The sequence below is a fragment of the Ornithodoros turicata genome, chromosome 2 (assembly GCF_037126465.1).
Source record: "Ornithodoros turicata isolate Travis chromosome 2, ASM3712646v1, whole genome shotgun sequence".
In the NCBI taxonomy this organism is placed as follows: domain Eukaryota; kingdom Metazoa; phylum Arthropoda; class Arachnida; order Ixodida; family Argasidae; genus Ornithodoros; species Ornithodoros turicata.
This window is the reverse complement of record NC_088202.1, coordinates 4,840,005-4,856,253: the sequence shown is the minus strand read 5'-3', so window position 1 is coordinate 4,856,253 and position 16,249 is coordinate 4,840,005. Positions and strand designations below refer to the sequence as shown.

The 16,249-nt window shown below is 47.6% G+C and overlaps 1 long non-coding RNA gene across 1 annotated transcript; it reads right to left on the bottom strand.

Moving 5' to 3' along the window:
• Positions 1-12,878: 12,878 nt before the first annotated feature.
• Positions 12,879-13,662, bottom strand: LOC135383016 (uncharacterized). Its single transcript, XR_010419610.1, has 5 exons — positions 13,570-13,662; positions 13,346-13,501; positions 13,232-13,277; positions 13,130-13,175; positions 12,879-13,058 (listed from the first exon to the last, which is right to left on the bottom strand). It is a non-coding gene; the product is annotated as an uncharacterized LOC135383016 (long non-coding RNA).
• Between the last annotated feature and the right edge of the window lie 2,587 nt (positions 13,663-16,249).

Genomic DNA, 16,249 nt, shown 5'->3' with positions numbered 1-16,249 from the left:
TTTTCAACCTGATACCGTGGAGAATCATGGGTCACGTCCAGACGGCAGCAACAATTCAAGTGATAGTGCGGTGACATCGTCACCTAGACGGTCTACACGAACCAAGCGTCCTGTGGACAGATACTGCCCATATTTGGTACTGATGACATTTTTGTCTTTCTGGTTTTGTTTTCCTATATAACGAGTGATGTAATGCTTATACGTAAGTCAGGTGTTCTGCTTTCTTTTCGGAGGGGGGAGGAGTGTGATATTGCCACGAATCATCATCGCGAAACTTCCAGGGCAGGCACGAAACGGTACGTCTCATCCCGGCGCATGCTGAAGAAGAAGCAAGAAGCTTCCAGACACATCGCCTGCTCTCTGGCAAACGCACGTGCTGTTTCTAGACTTTTCGGCGCGATGCTTAAATGCTTGTGCGCTCCAAGCTGGAGCATTCATTCTTTGGACTCAGTTGTGTTGAGAGAGCTATCACTCTTGTGTTTTGCTACCAAGTAGTCTAATAAACCGTTCACTGTTGGCAATACAAAACCGTTCGCTGTTTATTCGACGACTCGCCGACCCATTTCGCTTCGTGACATTTCTGGTGGAGGTGCGGGGCATTCCTTGTCCAACGGCCTGGAAGACCAACTGCGACAAAGCGGAAGACAGCTTGGTCTGCCTGCAGAATTCGGTCCATTAGAACCCCCTAAACGCAAGAAGAAGATGACTGCGGAGACCAGTACCCAAATGGCGGAACCTGTTGCCACGCCCACAGCCCCTGCACGGTCCCCGAAGACATTCAGCGGGGAGTATTACGACGACGTGAACGATTGGGTCGACCACTATGAGCGGATCGCCAAGTTCAACAACTGGAGTGACGACCAGAAGCTCGTCAACGTCTATTTCTCCCTGGAAGGCACCGCGAAGACATGGTTCGAGTACCGGGAGACTTCGCTCACGCCCTAGGACGTCTTCAGAAGCAAACTCCGCGAGGCGTTCGCTTTTCAACAACGAGCTGAACGCGCTCAACATCTGCTCCAGAGACGGATCCAGCTGCCAAACGAAAGCGTTACAGGCTTCGTCGAAGATGTGTTGCGGCTCTTCCGGCGAGCTGACCCCAAAGCATCCGGGGAGAAGAAGGTTCAGCGACTCATGAGGGGCGTAAAAGAAGAACTTTTTCGCGCCCTGTCCCGGGATCCACCCGCCACGACCGACGCTTTTCTGGACGAAGCCATCCGCATTGAGAGGACCCTGCTCTCTCGCGCTACCGTCAACGAACGACACCAGGGCTACGAGGCTTTCTCCACGACCGCTGGCCTCGACGTCGGATCGCTCAGACAGCTGATTCGAGAGGTGGTACGCGAAGAAGTACGAGCTCCCTCTGTCCTGAGAAGGCTCAAGACCCTTTGTCTTCGATCGGTTCGATCATCAAGGACGAGGTTCAGCAGGCAATCCAGACATCGTGAACCGCCAACCCCGACGCCGAAGTACCGAGACCAACCTACGCCGCCGCTGTGAGACAGGTGCCACCTACTGGTCCGTCCTACTACGGAAACCGTTGGACGCCTCCTCGGCCTGTCCAACCTACTCCGAGCGTCCCGCCACACTCTCAGCCGTTTCGCAAAACGGACGTTTGGCGGACTCCCGACTTCAGACCGCTCTGCTACCACTGCGGAGAGGCCAACCACGTCTATCGCCGATGTCCCTACCAACGACTTGGCCTTCCCAGTTTTTCACCCGACGCCCCCCGCCCCCAGCGCGGTAGTCACCCCGCCGCAATTGAAGACTATCTACGGCAGCAGAATGCTTCTGCTGGCTCGCGACGCGACCTGTCCCAGAGCGTCCCCCACCGCAGCAGGTCGCCAGGAAGAGCACGTTCACCGTCACCGGCAAGACGACCTGTGTGGCGCAGCCCTAACCGGGAAAACTGAAGACTGCAGCTCCGGGAGGTGAAGCTGCAGACCGACGACAAGTTACAATTCCCCCAACTCGACGAACAGCAACGCAGCACCAACACGACGCTTGAAAAATTACCAGTAACCTGAAAATACTCATCGACGGCCATGAGATGTACCGTTTCGTGCCTGCCCTAGAAGTTTCGCGATGATCATTCGTGGCATTGCCCCCTCCGTAGACGGGGCATCGTTTCGATGCCGTTTCGTCTCCTTCTTTTTCACTAGTACCACCGGCGATGCCCACGGACTGGTCGACGGCTGGATAATGTCATCTCTTAGCATCTCTTCTACTTGCGTTCGGATCGTTTCTCGCTCTTTGCAGGAGCCCCGGTACGGCATGCGGTGAATTGGACGGGCCTTTTCGTCGACGATGATGCGGTGCTTCGCAATGGGCGTTTGTCTTACTTTCGACGATGCAGCGAAGCAGTCACTGAAATCGTTGAGCATCTGGAGAAGGGTTTGCTTTTGAGTTCTATTGAGTTGAGGGTTTACGTCGAAATGTTCGGCCTCGTGTTCCGTGGTGACCGCGATGCGAGCAGTGTCCATCAGGCAAACATCCGTGGTGGAGTATTGGTCTACGATGACTTCTATCTTCGTGCCGTTCGCCAGGTGTTGTGGCTCCGGGCGAAAATTTGTGACCAGGAGTTCGAATATTCCGTTTCTTACGGGCACAATTCCTCTTGCTATCCCAATTCCTCGTTCGAGGAGAAGTTGTGTGTTGCCTTCAGCCAACAAACAGCCAGTCGGTGCTCCCTCGCACGTAGCGGTCACAAGGACTGACGACAAGGGAGGCAGGTTGACGTGCTGAGTCGTCACGGCGGTTACGTCCGTGTTTGCGCGTTTCTCCGGGGTTATTCGTGCCCACCACTTGTCTTCTGCTGTTTCCGGCGTTTTAAAAGAGATAACTCCATTTGTGAAGTCGATGATTGCTTCGTTTTCGACTAGAAAGTCCATTCCAAGTATTACATCCCGTGGGCAGTTCGGCAAGACGGCAAAGCTGACGACGTACTGGATGTCACGCACTTGTATGACTGCCGTGCATCGGCCAGTCGGTGTTACGACGTGTCCACCAGCGGTGCCGATGTTAGGCTCATCCCACTTCGTTTGCACCTTGCGAAGCTTCTTAGCCAACCTACCACTTATAACAGAGTCGTCGGCTCCGGTATCGATTAACGCAATCAGTAACGCAATGGATACAGTTCTCGCCGGGTTGAAGTGGCAAACCTGCCTGGTGTACCTCGACGATGTTGTCGTCTTCGCAAGAACATTCGAAGAACATGTTGAACGGCTAAAGCAAGTCCTCGAGGCTGTCAGAACTGCAGGGCTGACGTTGAAGCCTCAGAAGTGTCGATTCGGCTACGAGGAACTCAGACTTCTCGGCCATCTCGTGAGCAGCGACGGCGTACGCCCCGACCCCGAGAAGACGGCGGCCATCGCAAATTACCGTGTTCCTTCTAACGTGAAAGACGTTCGAAGCTTTCTTGGCCTTTGTGCCTACTACCGACGGTTCATTCCGAACTTTTCAAGAATTGCGTCACCCCTGAATGCCCTCACGAAGGACGGATCCACGTTTATCTGGAGTGAAGCCCAGCAACAGGCGTTTGATGAATTGAAGACGCGTCTACAGACCGCACCCGTGCTTGCCCACTTCGATCCAAACGCCGAAACAGAAATCCACACCGACGCAAGCAACGACGGTCTAGGAGCCGTGCTCGTTCAACTTCACAACGGCGTCGAACGTGTCATCGCTTACGCAAGCAGAACGCTAACCAAGGCAGAGAAGAACTATTCGACGACCGAAAAAGAGTGCCTTGCACTCATATGGGCCATCACAAAGTTGCGCCCCTACCTGTACGGACGACCGTTCAAGGTGGTAACAGACCACCATTCTCTGTGCTGGCTGCCTGGTTTAAGGGACCCCTCAGGACGCCTAGCGAGATGGAGCCTCCGATTACAGGAGTATGACGTAACCGTCACTTACAAGTCAGGAAGAAAACACAACGACGCCGACTGCCTGTCCCGAGCACCACTCCAGCGACAGTACAACAGCCTCGAGGACGACGACGCCTTCCTCGGTCTAATGAGCGCGACTACCATGTCTACCAAGCAGTATAACGACCCCGAATTGAAGACACTCGTCGACTATCTGCAGGGCCGCGCATACAATGTTCCTCCCATCTTCAGAAGATCACTCCCAAGTTTTTCCCTACGTAATGGTGTCCTCTACAAAGAAAACCACGCACCACAAGGCGCTACGTGGCTTCTCGTTGTGCCTGGGGACATGCGCATCGACATTCTTGAATCCTGCCACGACGAACCGTCATCAGGTCATTTGGGATACAGCCGGACACTGGCCCGTATAAGGGAAAAGTACTACTGGCCAAAACTGGCCAAGACCGTACACCACTACGTAAGGACGTGCCGGGAATGCCAACGACGAAAAACGCCGCCGGTACGACCTTCTGGGTACCTTCAGCCAATCGCACCGCCGTCGGCGCCGTTCGAGCAGATTGGGATGGATCTACTCGGGCCCTTCCCACGTTCGTCTTCCGGAAATCGTTGGATAATCGTCGCCACCGACTACCTGGCACGCTATGCTGAGACTAAGGCACTTCCACAGGGCACAGCAACAGAAGTGGCGAAGTTCTTCATCGAGAACATCGTACTACGGCACGAAGCTCCGACCGCCTTAATCACCGATAGGGGAACGGCATTTACAAGCAGGCTAACACAAGAAATCCTTCGACTCAGCCACACCGCTCACCGGAGGACAACGGCGTACCATCCGCAGACGAACGGGCTCACCGAACGCCTAAACAAAACCCTTGCCGACATGATTTCTATGTACGTCGACGTCGAGCACAAGACATGGGACGAAATACTGCCTTACGTCACGTTCGCCTATAACACGGCTGTCGAGGAAACAACGGGATTGACACCGTTCCGCCTTGCACACGGCCATGACGCATCGACTATGCTGGACGCGATGCTGCCCCACGAACCCAGTGATGTGGAAAACGACGCTGTGGACTTCACACAGCGAGCAGAAGAAGCCCGCCAGCTGGCCAGACTACAGATTGGTCAACAACAACGCGTCGATGAAAGACGATACAATTTGACGTACGCTTCAGTCCAGGCAACTTGGTATGGGTTTGCACGCCGATTCGACGACGAGGCCTGAGCGAGAAGCTACTGAAGCGGTGCTTCGGTCCCTACAAAGTACTTCGACGCATTAGAGACCTGGATTACGAAGTGGTACCTGAGGGCAGCGTTCCCTCTCGACGACCCCCGAGGACTGAAATAGTTCACGTCGTTCGACTCAAGCCGTACTACAGCAGGTAGCGCTGAAGCCTGGCTGGAAGGAAACAACATGAAAAAAAAAAAGAAGGAGAAGAAACGGCATTGAGACGACGTCTACGGAGGGAGCAATGCCACGAATCATCATCGCGAAACTTCTAGGGCAGGCACGAAACTGTACATCTCATCCCGGCGCATGCTGAAGAAGAAACAAGAAGCTTCCAGACACATCGCCTGCTCTCTGGCAAACGCACGTGCTGTTTCTAGACTTTTCGGCGCGACGCTTAAATGCTTGTGCGCTCCAAGCTGGAGCATTCATTCTTTGGACTGAGTTGTGTTCAGAGAGCCATCACTCTTGTGTTTTGCTACCAAGTAGTCTAATAAACCGTTCGCTGTTTATTCGACGACTCGCCGACCCATTTCGCTTCGTGACAACATCCAGTGTCAATTACCTCAACACCGCCGCAAGGCTTTGGTAGCTTATCCAATATCACTGCGCCGCTATTCCCTTGACATACTACCTAGTGTTTAAGTTCTCGACTGCGCGGCGTACCTTTGTGTTGATCGCGTTTCACTCTTCCTTTACGAAATCAAGTTCACGCACAGAGAGCACGACGTTGCAGTTGCTACGCCGTGACTCGAAGGCATACAACTCGCCATGATGTCTGTGTGTTTCTATACTTGCGCCATCCCGCGACTATGATAGAGTATATAACCTACTTTACAAAATACAGCGTTATCCCTACTTTTACTACAGTGTGGTAAGACACTGTTTGTTTATTTATTTATTTATTTTATTATATTTATTTATTTTAAAAGTGCCCATCAACGGAGAATCCTACTAGATAGTGCGCTGAAAACATTCAAATACAGCTTACAGTAATGTGAGGGAAAAAAATCAACAATTATAAACCAAGTGCCTAATGCACCAAGCTGGACAATTCACGTTTAAACATAATACTATAGGGCGAAAAAATATCAATGGCTACTGTCACGGGAGGATGCATTATAGGTACGTTGAATACGATGCGAAGGGCCAGAATTAAAATGCAAAGAAGGGTAAAAAGTATGACGAGAACGCGTGTGTTCACACACTACAAGATACTAGATAGACTACAGACTTTACTCTAGTCTATACTAGAGTCTACTAGACTTTACTACAAGATAGCACTAAACTGCACTCTCTCAATGGAAGAAGCCTAAGCCAAATTCAAAGAATTCCATATAGCTGAAGCAAATTCCAACCTACTGCGCACGAAAGATGTATGAAACAAGCACCTAATGAAACAAGCAGGGTCCCGGAAAGTCAGGAGTTATCCTTGACATAAAACCAAGGACACGCAGGGCAGCATTAGAAATAGAGGACACATGCTGACAAAACCGTAGAGCATTATCTAAGAGTACGCCAAGGTCACGTATAACATCCACTCTAGATATAGTGACATGAGTGAGTTGATATTTGTAACACAGGCCCAAGCAGCACAATGCACTGAAAGTCGAGTGCAATAGGGGTGGACCGGTAGGTGGAAGACCTCGAACACTCTTGAAACTAAAGAACATTGATAAGACACATACCGTCCACCCCTGTTGCACCCGACTTACAGTACATTGTGCTACCTGAAGGGGATCACGTTTTTTAGAAAAAGAAATCATCATTGTCTTCGATAGGTTTAAGGAAAGACCGTTCAATAAACACCATTGTGAAATCGATAGAACATCTGCTTATAATCGTGCGCAATCATCAAGGCAACTAACGTGACGAAATATCTTAATACCATCAGCATACATTAAAATATTCAAGTGCTTCACTGAACGCACAATGTCACTAACAAAAATAGAAAACAATAAAGGTCCTAAATTGCTTCCCTGTGGTACACCACTAATGGACGAATGACAATCAGAGAATCAACCGGAGACACGAACATGATTCAACCCATCAGACACGTAACTTTCGAGCCATTTGCAATATGCAGAAGATAACAGAGCTTGTAGATGCAGCAACAGAGATGCAGAGCTTGTCATACGCTCTTGACATATCGAAATAAACACTATCAACTTGGCCACAATCAGAGACAAAAGGAGCGATACTCTGCATGAATGCCCACAGATTATTCTCTACTGACCTCCCGCTTATAAACCCGTATTGAAAGTCCCTAATTTTCGTTTTAAAATAAGTCGAAAGACGATCACGCACAATAATTTCAAAAACCTTTATAGGGGCTTTTCAATAGGAAAATACATATTTCTCTGGCACAAAGCTTTCTCACCGTGGCCTTTAATCACTGGCGAAATAAAGTGAGCAACCCTAATAAGCAACCCTAATAAAGTGGCCCCATTCATAAACGACCTGATGGCTTCGCAGTTTTCTTCTTCTTCTTCTTTTCGATGTTTTATGTTAGTTATTTTACTTTCCGAGCGCGCTCTCACGGTTGCGCGGCATAATGCGCGGGTTTATTGTTTCACCTTCCGTTGCTTCAATGAAGGCACGAACTGGCCGGGAAAGGAAACAGTAATGATAAATGTGCTGCAAACAAAAAAAGCTCTTCTTCGAAGAACACAAATGAGCACTCGGAGAGCAAAAATTGATTCGAATTGCTCCTAGAAATAACCAATCATCTGTTCCTTTGGTCATTCTTTACGTCAAATGCAGATGTTCATTGTGTGTGTGTGTGTGTTTTCGAAGAACGGTGAGAAAGACAAAGCATCCTTCATAGCACAGGTCCGTCATGCGACTAATGCGAAATGCTACCGACAGCAGTGTTGAACTTTACTGAGAGCCGATAGCTTGTTTTTGTTCCTTTCTAAGCACCGCGTAGCAACTGTGGCTACGGGCGGCGTACAGACGTGGACACATGAAGGGAGGACAAGAGGAAGAAGTGAGAGACAGGGGTTAGTGTGCGTGCTGGGCCGACATACTGGGGAAATGCGCCGACATGAACAAACAAAATATTTACACTCAGTACCAATCGGATAGAGGAGACAGAATACCGGAGCGCCTCTTGTGGCTGCTCCTTATTTTAATCACCCACGTGTGTGAACACAGCGGATGAACACGTAATTGGCAGCCGGGCGCCTGTGCGAAAGAGTGCATTGGTACGCTGCTGCACGCAAGAATTATGAAAACTGAGACAAGTTTATTTTAAGAGACTGCCAAGGTCAATTCTCGTTGTTCATTAACACAAACAAAAGTAACGCTAAAATAATGCAAAGCAAGGGTGAGAGCTGTGCAAATTATGCACAGAATATAATTAACTCGCAGATACATGACTCTAAAAGTGATTAAGTCATGGGAAAAATTGATGACGATGAATTTTAACTGAGTCACAGTTACAGTTTATCCCAAAATGTGACTGAGGTAACCTCAATTGCTTCAGCTGTACACACGAATAACGTGGCAGCATGTAAATTACAGCATCTGTTGACTCTCAGCATTCCTACAACAATCAAGATGCTAACTCGAATGGGAGGCAATCTGGTCGGTCTCATAAAATTATCTACAACGACACGATATTGTCAGCGTTCTCATCTCTTAAGACTGCAGTCGAATAGATGTTCATCCTCTTAACGTGACACAGAGCAAAATGTTACCGAAAACCGCGTTGAGAGACACAGTCATTATTTATTCCAAAATAATTGGGGTAACCTCATTATTCTAATTACTTTTGGACTGGAAGAAACTTTGAGCTGCATGGGCCGCACTCTCCCTGATAGAAAAAGACTCTGGACGGCTTACAGATATGACAAGCTCATGACAGTACAGCGCCCGTGTACTTAAATATGCCTGCAGACTCGTGCAGTTTGCTTGGAAAATGAGTGCTTGGCTTCAAAGCGCATTGTCCAAAGCCATACAAGATTTTTTTTAAATTCCGTGTTAGCGCCGCGAAGCAACTGTGGCTATGAGCGTATTACAGATGTGGACAGATAGAGAAAGGACAGCAGGAAGGGACAGGGGGGTTAGTATGCGTCCTGGGCCGACTTCAAGGGGAACCGTGCCGACATTCGTCTAGAAAGTCTGCCGGAAAACCCAGGGAAAACCCCAGACAGCACAGCCGCTGCGGGGATTCGAACCCGCGTCACCTCCCAGTCTGGAAAGCGGCCACCAAAGCCATATGAGCGGACCCAACTTCAGAAAGAAGCTCGAGTAGTGAAGAAGGAAATGATGCTTTGCCTTCAAACTGTTTTGTGGGAAAGCTTCTTTCCTGCTTTCCAGGTAGAGCTCAATGTGTTCCTTTATCTGCAGAACGTGTCACACCGATAGCTTCGGCATAAATACGAAACTCACTATCTCACGCAATTGAAGGCAAAGCTTACACACGTTGTAACTTTTATCAACGAGGCTGCCTACAATGAGAGGCAGAAAACGTAACAAACACCAGTTCTGTGCTGCATGGCCTCCAAATTTCTTGATGTCCTGTTTCAAGTCTGGTGGTCTGTCGGCAGCTTCGTGTGCACGGAGCTTAAGCTGAGAAAGATATGTATTAAATGTCTTTACACTGAACTACTTCTTGTTCACGAAATACTGCAGATAGAGCGTCAAGTCATAGTCAACAACGCCTTCAAGCAAGTCATGAACAATACAAGGCGAAACCATGTAGTCGCATGATATCCTTGAAGCGTGTTGAAGAGGTAATCAAACCTTACACCAACGCAGTGCGGTAGGGATTTACTGTTCACCCGTTCAATGCGGTGCAGATGCTGTTGTTCTGTACGTGTCGTGCCATGAGCCAAGGGACTTTCGGAATTCTTCTTGGGTGACAGTGCAGTATCTGCAGATATACTGCGCTGAGAAGCTCTCTACAAAGCCGCCACACAATGCGAACCTAAGTTGTCACCGCATATACCAAACACTTGCGGGGCGTATTTCTTCCCCGTGACTACTATGCCATACCTATACAGCTGGTCCAACTCACTGACGGCTTCAGAGAATACTTTCTCATGCCCGAATGATTGAAGATGTCTTTCAGTGCACATTATTTACTTTCAGTGCGAATATTAAAACGTTAAAACGACCTGAAGTTTGTCAACCCTTGAACGATTTTCCTGCCGCACAACCGCAAGAGTAAAATTGAGTGCCGAGACTTTGTTCTTCGATATCGCCGATCCTAGTGGGTTAGCAACTTCAAAACTGTTCTGGTAAAGGATGACTGGAAGTATATCAGACGGTGCAAATGCCATTATGCAGTTGAAGAGCTTTCCATCTAAATAATCACAAAGATCTTGGTTGTCCTCTTTGAAATGTGGAAGTCTTTTAAAGCTTTCTAGTTGGGACATCATTGACTCATCCGTCAGCATGCGTTGCAGAGTCGCTTCAATGGGCACATAGTGCTAAAATGCTTCATCACCAGAGCTAAGCTTCCCCAGCCGTACTGGTGTAGGGGCGATGTACCCAAACGTATCTTTAAAAAATTGATCTTGCCGATACCGTGTAGACATACATCCTCCATGGGCAAATGGACGAAGAGGATTGAAGTCCTTAATGTCAGATAGTATGCTATTTTTTTTAGCTTCTGTATCATTGCTAGTCTCATTCTGATGGGCAACAAACCGGGATGCGACTTTCTTTCTCAGTGTTTCAGTGGTGCCTTCAATTATACTGTGCAAGCCATGAAATAAAGGTGATAGAGTTTTAGATTGCACATGGTGTTTGGTCTTCATCTTTAGAAGCAATCTGCCAAGCAGCACATCTTCACTTTCGTTGTCAGACAGAAATCAACTACGAATATACCATGCTCTACCTTGACGTCTCCCTCGGTCTGCACTTTACGTCACGCAATCCTTCATGCTGAAATGGAAACATGAGAATGGCAAGAGCCATTGTATCACCTGGATTTCGGAGAACGCGTCTGGAAACATGTATTGCATATCTCCGCAACGGTGTCACAGCTGTGATAACCAACGAAAGCTTCAATTTGCGTTTGGGGGAATGACTCTTTGTGGGGATCAGAAAACTCGGTTGTTCCTTCCACTGCTAAACAACAACATAAGCCCACTACCACCTGTTCAAATCGACAAGTTACTCGGGGTGGCCCAAATACAAGACAGTGGCCGTGTTTCCGTGAAAATGGCGAATACCATGTGAGCAACAGCGCTACCTGCAGCTTTCGAATCTAGTATTTTCGGTCACTCACCAAGAGGTTCTGCCGTGTTTCACGAACAATATTCCATTGATTTCGACGTTCTGCTCAATGGAAGTACATGATGTAACAAGTGTCGGTATAAACAACATTCTGGACTGTACAGCGGGAGCAACTACCTGGTGGTAGTGAGACTGGTTTAATAACAAGAACAGTCCTATGAAGGTGTGCATGAGTGGGCGGGCACGCACCAGAAAAGCATGGTTGTCGTTGTCCAACATCCCTTCTTGACGAATACTCTTATACTTAAGCTAATCCCATCTGCACTCGGAGGGATATTCGTGTCAAAGACGAGGAAGCGACTTGCATAAAGCGTCTGCTACCATGCCGTTACTTCGACAATATTAGAGAGTGACCACTTTGCGGGCGACCAAGTCACGCAAATGATGATGCCGTGCAGCAAATGACAAAAGTTTATGGAACACGGTATAGACGTATTTTTTCATCAGAGCGGCCCCTGCTATAATGAAGATGTCGAATGAGAAACAGGTGACAGGGCTGGAGCTATGCACTTCTCACTATGTGTGTCCGCTTGAGTTTGCTGCGAGGGTGTCGCTCCAATGGAGAAATATGACACCCTAGTGTTCCGTAAACTTTTGTCCCAAGCTGTACGTCTACGTGTCCTACGTGTCCTTCGTGTCCACTAACTTGGAATATAAACCGGTGTGTGCAATGGCACGTCAGAAGCTCACTTAAGGAAGACACTGTTCACCTTGATGTTCCAAGCCCTGGCTGCCTACTTGAGTCCATAAACGTATTTTTGCAACTTACAGACAAGGTGTTTCTATCCTTCTGAACAAACGCTTCAGACAACTGGGAAAGCCACTTTTGCACATTAAGATGACGCTTGGCGAAGGGAAGCAACTACTACCAGGTAGTTGCTTCCGCTGTAGAAACCAGAATCCTGTTTATACCGACACTTCCCTTACAAAAATGGCTGTTGATCTTTTGTTTCCGTACTACAGAACTTAGTCAACAGAGAGCACAGACATTCAGTAGACTTTCTATTAGCCTTGTGTTTACCTCACATATTGATTTTATGTTGACTTATGGAACTTTAAGTCTTGTTGACAATTATTCACAGGAAAGTAACAGGTCCTTCAGTAGACCTTCCATATACTTTACACACATTTCGTGTTACCTTCATGGAAAGTCTTGTTATATGTGATCTCAATTTCTCTGTTGACTAATTGTTGTGACTCAGCTATCAATGAGTCGGCGTCACCCACGAAGCTACCTTCGTTCTTTTTTTAAAAGGCTTAGCGACCGTTAAGTGCGGCACTCGAAGATACATGACTTACTGAAGCCCGATTAACACCATCCCGCGTATGACGTGAAGAGTTTTTGTGGACTTTCTGCGACTTGAGCGAAGTTGAATTTATCCGTTGTATTGTTCACTGAATCGCAACACGCATAAAATACACGAAATAAAGTACTGCAAAACTATATATAGGTATCTATTTTATTCAGAAAATGCATACCTTGAGAGTACTATCCAGTGTCGACACAATCATACAAAACATCCCGCGCACACAGTAGTGAAGTATTCCACACGTACACATGATTTATGCCACACTGTCGCGTCGCACAATACAGTCAATGACCGGTTGCGGTCTGAGTTCTTCTGGTGACCCACGATACCGGTGGCCTTCAAAATTCACTGAATTTCGGCGAAAGCGACGTCTCTGAAGCGCTGGAGAGAAATGTGTCTGAATAAGGCGTTCAATCGCAAATTAGTAGTAAAACCGAGTAAAATGGTCATACCACAACAAATTTGGTTCACCCAGCTTACTGTTCAACAAAGTAAGACCTGCAAAAGCGGGAACAAAATTAGCACTTAGCACGAACTGATACTTGTATACTTACCTGACGGGACGCAAAACTGCAGCCGCCGCTCGAAACATACAAAAACCTACAGCACAACAGTCATGGTATGAATACAAGTGAAGCTTGATCACACACTTCTATCACACATCTTACCCCTTACGACGCAAAATGATATCTTGCTTTGTTCTTTCATGGCCTGCAAAAACGATAATGAAATTAGCAGAACCAACACCAGCCTCGAACTGATACTTGTACCCTTATACCTGACGGGACGCAAGACTGCAGCCGCTGCTCGAAACGAACAAAAACCTACAGCACAACAGTCATCGTAGGAATATAAGTGAAGCTTGATGACACACGTCTATCACACAGCTTACCCCTTACGATGCAAAATCATATCCTCCTTCGTTCTGTAATTGACGAGCGAACGCTGAGAGCCTGACACAGTTGAAATATGTTGCAACCGTTCCAACGACATTCCGATGATGCTAATAGCGATGACTCCTTAGTGATGAGGCGAGGGCGAGGCACGGAGGCGCAGAATCAAAATGTGCAGCAAACCTGTCGCATGCGCATGATCCTCATGTGGTCGTATAAGTTAGGTCGCATAAGGAAATATATTGTCTGCTGAACTGAAGTATAAATAATACGAGCAACCGTCTTCTCAAAGCCATGGAAAATGTATGTAGTGTTTTAATATGTAGATAAAAGGTGGCAAAGTGGCGTTCAAGCTACTACATTTAATTATAATTGAGATCCAAATACCGCTTTGTTTAGAGAGCCGATAGCACGGACCTCTCCACCTCCCAGGAGTGGTGTACACCCCACATGGGTTTTTGCAACACCCAGAAATTGCTGATATTACCCATACAGCTTGTCTCCCAATGAATAGAGCCACAAGTATGCCTCTATATACTTATACCCCCCCCCCCCCTATGGGATGCTCGGTACCCTATTGAGGTCGACCTCTCAGGACATTACTGTCCGATAATGCAGTAATTAATAATACGGAATTCGGAATGTATAAAAAAACGGTTGAAATAAGAATTTGCTACATAGGCGCATAGAAAGTCCAAAAAACTGTCAACAACGACATCTACATATCTTGTCCACAGAAGGTACACATAAGGTTGTTCAAGAGATTGTCAAAATGATGTCAATAGCAATTCCTGTTGACTTGATCAACAAGAAGTCAAAGTCAACACACTGTCACGACAGGAAACAAGAAGTCCACAAGAAGTCTGTAGAAAGAAAATATTCATTTTCATAAGGGAAAGCTTCAGAAAGCTGCTCATAGATAGCGGTACAGAGGTTATGCCCTATATCCTTGTCACTTCTAAGATGACACGTCATCAATCTGCTAATTTGTTCAGTCGATCTACAACGAGGTTTATTACTCATGAGCTCCTATGAGTAGCTCTTCAGCATTTGCATGCTCGTCCCCTTCTACTTCAAAGTTAGAGTTGCATTCAACTGCCAGTTACGTGTACGTGCCATGTATATACTTCTGCAAGAAGGTGACCACCGAAAAATTGTATTCGTATTGCCAACTGTAGCCTGGGCCAAGTCAAAGCTTGCCCAAAAATTGTATGCCGCGAAACATAAGCGAGCTCATACTCGACTGAGGTAAGACCACCATGGTCACGATATTCGTCTGCTTTATCAAGGGTTCGAGTCCTACAGCCTAGCTAACCTTTTCAGTGACTTCCATCTTTCATCATTAATTTCTTAGGCACTTCAGGCTTTCTTTGTATGTGTCCTTTCTATGAGTTCCAGCCTCAGAACATCAATTGTCTCATGTTTTTGACACTTTCGCGGCCTCCGCAAGGTTCACGGGTTACTGTGCGAATGTGGTGAATATGTGAATAATAATAATTGGTGGTTTACCTCGCGAGACAACTGAGGTGAATGTTACAAGTTGACTGTCATTTCCGTCGTTCACGACTTTCATGGCATTTACTGCTATACTGTGAACTTAGAATAAGAACGTCCTCACAGAAAAATGGCCCAATCGCATGAGCCGTTTGTCGAGCACCAAGCCACAGCGGCGGGGAACAACAAAACGCGAAGCCCTCCTTGAAGTCCGAACAGGAAGGAAAACTAACGAGGGAGCACAGCCATTTGTTTCTGAATCATGAAAATGTAGTGGAAGCGACGACATATAGTGCACGTTATATAGATCAGGTGACCGGAGCCGACCAATCTGCGGTGAGACGTCTCCACAAGTGGGACAAACAAAGCAGCGGTCGAGCTGCCAGCGTAGATCGTGTTGGTAGATCGGCATACATACCATATACTACCGAGAGACAAGTGATTCGATGAATTTCGTAGCCGTGTCGCAGCACGCTATGAACTTAAAGGGAATGTGAAATGATTTTTTCTCGTTTTCATCAGAAAGAAAACCTTTTTCCGTGTCTAGAACCAAAATTTTACCTTCGTCATGCGAGGAGAATTCGCGGGAGCGAATTTTAGCGGAGCGGCGAAGGGAGGACAACTGGCGCCGCACCATGGCGAGCTGCCGAGCGGAGACACAGCGAGCAACTTGACGGGACCACGGCCGGCTCGGCTACACGTCATTGTGAACGTGTCGTGGTCGCGCCAGGAGCATGCGCCGTAGGATCCCGCGTATGCGTTCATCGGCAGTGGAAATCTCCATGACGGCAGCTTCCGCGCGATGGTCGCAGTCTATCGCAGTCGCACAGTCGCATCCTGTGGTTTTCGTTGATATGCCGAGACGCTATTGGATAGTTGGTTGCCCTAATTTACGTTAATATTCGCTTGGCATCCAATGTCATATGCTTCCCAGTGACGAGACGGACAGCTTTTGATGCCACGAAGCAATCGGACCGCCGGAGTGTAAAGACGATGTGGTGCCATCGACTGCTCGTGTTTGTAGCGGACATTTGCATGATTGAATTTACAAAGGGTACGCTGAATGTCTTCAACGTACTGGATAACGAGCTCAGTGTCGTCTGAATCAAGGTGTAGCACCATCACAATATCTGTCCACACCGGGGAAAGAACATCCACCTAAACGTCGCAAAAGTTGAGTATTTT